The sequence below is a fragment of the Cupressus sempervirens genome, chromosome 7, assembly GCF_028749045.1.
Source record: "Cupressus sempervirens isolate cs-2001-9-10 chromosome 7, ASM2874904v1, whole genome shotgun sequence".
Lineage (NCBI taxonomy): Eukaryota > Viridiplantae > Streptophyta > Pinopsida > Cupressales > Cupressaceae > Cupressus > Cupressus sempervirens.
In genome coordinates this window covers 302,989,925-302,993,645 of record NC_143124.1, presented here as the reverse complement: position 1 = coordinate 302,993,645, position 3,721 = coordinate 302,989,925, and the positions used below count along the sequence as shown (strand labels likewise).

Genomic DNA, 3,721 nt, shown 5'->3' with positions numbered 1-3,721 from the left:
CGAAAATGTTTACTATTGCCTTGGTATAGCATATGTTATGCCAGAGTAAAATGAACCTACCAAGGGCTGAATTCTTGTATTCACTGTTGAAGATGGAAAAATTCAACTTGTTACTAAGAAAGAAACAAAGGGCACCATTTACATTCTGAATGCATTTAATGGAAAATTACTTGCCAACATCAAGCAAAAGATTCAATTATACAAGTGGATGCTCTGCGATGATGGTTCATGTGAGCTATAGTCAGAATGTGGACACCACAGTTATATACTGGCACTGTATGTTCAGTCTCGCAGAGATCTTATTGTGGATTGGAGATCTGATGAAATTTCTCTCTTTACTTATATACAATCATAAGGAAAGTGGCCTCTTGTTCCTAAAACCATTGAGGTCTCCTTTGATGTAAGAGAGGTTTTAGATACATTTCGTGTGGCTGCAGAATTGGGCAATGAATTCTTGGAGCATATGTAATTTCAATGGCCTTAAAGGCCAGTGATATTCTTACTGTTGAGCTACTTTCAAAAGATGCATGTCTAGAAGTGATTGGAGAGATGGGAAAACCTTGTCCTCACAAAATCGTGTGCGTTGTGCCTCTATTTGAAACAGTAAAAGATTTGAGAGGAGCTGGATCGGTGATTCAGAAGTTATTATCAATAGATAGGTACGGAGACCACATTATTACAAATCATAATGGGCAACAAGAGGTCATGGTTGGTTACTCTGATTTAGGTAAAGATGCAGGGCATTTTTCTAAGGCCTGGGAATTATATAGAGCATAGGAGGATGTTGTAGCTACTTGCAAAGAATTTTAGATCAAAGTTACACTTTTTCATGGCCGTGGAGGAAGTATTGGTCGTGGTGGCAGACCAACATATCTTGCCATTCAATCTCAACCACCTGGTTTTGTCATGGGAACTCTTAGATCTACTTAGCAGGGAGAGATGGTCTAGGTAAAGTTTGGTTAGGAAAAAATGGCAGTGTGCCAACTAGAAATCTACACAACGGCTATTTTGATAGCAACTTTACACCCCCCTGATTCACCTCCTTGTTCAAATTGGCGGAAGCTTATGGAAGAGATATCAGAAATAAGTAGCAAACAATATCGAAGCATTGTCTATGAAAATGAACAGTTTTTACAGTATTTCCATGAAGCCACTCCAAAGGTAGAGCTGGGCAACTTAAAAATTTGAAGTCGACCAACCAGGCACAAACAATCTTCAGCCATTGGGCATCTCTAGGCATATCCATGGATATTTGCATGGACTCAAACTAGATTTGTATTGCCCACATGGCTTGGTATAGGAGCAGACCTTGAAGCTACATAACCAAAAGGATATAAAGAACAACTACAAGCCACGTATAGAGAATGGTCATTTTTCCAATCCATAATTGACTTAGTTGAAAGGTTCTTGCAAAGGCAAACATTCCCATTGCTAAGCACTACGATGAAGTTTTAGTGTTTCCTTCTCGATGGAAACTAGGTGTAGAGTTGCGAGAAGGCTTTTGGAAGATAGGAAACTATGTGCTACTTGTTAGTGGCCATGAGAAACTCTTTGAGAACAATAAAAGTCTGAAGTGGATGATTGAAAGAAAACTTCCCTTTTTTTTTAATCTTATAAATATGATACAAGTGGAAATATTAAAATGCCTCTAACCAGATAACCTTGAAAGCGCGATCCATGTAATTGCTTGCCGAGAAAAGAAATTGAAATGTTGACAAGCCATGTGAATAGACCAAGAATCAGCTACAAACTAAACAGTTATAGAACCAAAGAGGCAGAAGAACAAATGGTTATGGAAGAATCAGAACAGTCATGGGATGCCATTATTTATTGTAATACCTTTCATTTACAAAGGTGGGGGGAGGGGGGACGGCGGGGGGGGGGCTTTTTCTGCATACAGTCAGAGAGCTGGAGTAGAGGGGAGAGCATTTTAATTTTTGCATTTTCATTCATGCATTAGAGATGAATATTTTGGTTCTTTGTAATAGATTTGGCTGTAGATTGTAAGAAAATGTAATCAGAGTATTATGTTTGTTGTGTTCAAAACAAGAAAGGTTTTGTTACGAATTGGAGCATTTGGGCATTACTTTTCTGATTACTTTCAATCGAAGTATTGTTATAATCAATCTTAAGCACTTTCTTGTATTCTCAGCTAAATGGTGAATGGTTGATAGATCAGAGTACTTTCATCTATTTACATTGCAAAGTTTTAGATGTTTAATCATAATTTTAATTTCATGTCACTGCATTTGCATAACTAACAACATTCCTGCATTACCAATCTCGAGAGTCATAGGATGTGTGAGTTCTCAAAGTTGGCTAGGATTAACATCTAAAATCTGCCTGAGTTAGTCCTACCTAGGGTTAACTTGGTTTCTCCTCTTCTATTTTTAGGTTAAGAACGCACCTAGTTAGTTTAGGAAATAAACAAATTCATTGCATATCATTCTATAAGGAAGTTGTACCTTTCAATTTAGAGGAAATCTATCAACCCCATAATAGATTATCCAACTGTTGGCATCTAATTGTGATGGGGACACAACCCAAGAATAGAATGGACACAACAGAAAAGGGGAAATTATATTAACTGAGAAAATAAGCTAGTACAAACAATACAGAGAAAATCAACTTCAAAACATGTCCTAAGGGCTTACAATAGCATAAATTTGGAGATAATTTCTTCTTTCAGTACCTCCTCTCAAACTCCACTTCGAACTGGCTTTTACAATGCCAGAAATCTCCTGAAATAGACCCCAAATGGTTAAGGACTAGGAGTACATTCTAGAAAGTGCTAGTAGGCATCCACCGACCCAATAGAAGGTTCTAGAAGCTACGTTAGAAGTTGGTGCAAATCTAGAAGAATCCAAAAATGGTAACCGAACTTTCGAGAGGCATAACTTTTGAACTGTAGCTTTGATTGACGAACTGTTTACATTTTTGGAAAGCTCTCAAAGTGCTCTATAGCCCTATGGATGAGCTGCACTAGTCCCCCATTTTTTGGCCCTTTTTGAGGTCATTTAATGCACCTAACCTGACTTTGAAGCATTCTTAGGAGTTCTCCAAAACTCGAAAAACTGCAATAACTTTCAAACCGTGGGGCCTTTTGACCTGATTCTTTTTATAGAATGCTCTAAATCATAATTACATTCATATGGCCAATTCACACCATCTAGTTTACCAAAATGATGGCCCAATTACATCCTCCTATTTTTTTTGGGATTTTTTAGCTCACTAATAGTGGAACTGTGAGAGTTGGAACCTTTATTTGACCCAAATGGGTATCCAAAAATAAAAAAACATGAAACAGAAATTAAGTCTAAGTATATTTTTTTGGGTGACATAGGATTGCCCTTATATCTCTAGATGCTCCTGCATCAGACACCCAGGGTAGATTGAAAAGTGACCCTGTCACTTTATGAATGGTAGAGGAAATCCCAAATGGGAAACCTCAGCTACTGAAATCTAGGTTGAGTCCTCGATCAGTCATCCTTTCCATTTCACCAATACTCTTCATACTGCCTGTTTTTGGTACTCCTACCCATAGGATGATCTAGAATGTCTTCTACCTCCTCCTTCTTAGAAATAGGAATTGGACATGGCTCTAACACCAGCTCCTCATCTGCACCATCATCATGATACTCTGTTAAATCTGCAATATTGAAAATGGGAGAAATGTGAATACCATATGGCAGCTCCACCTCATATGCATTTCCTAAGTCAT

The 3,721-nt window shown here is 37.9% G+C and overlaps 1 pseudogene; it reads left to right on the top strand.

Moving 5' to 3' along the window:
* Nucleotides 1–246: 246 nt before the first annotated feature.
* Nucleotides 247–1,652, top strand: LOC149546616 (phosphoenolpyruvate carboxylase 4 pseudogene; annotated as a pseudogene).
* The last annotated feature ends 2,069 nt before the right edge of the window (nucleotides 1,653–3,721 follow it).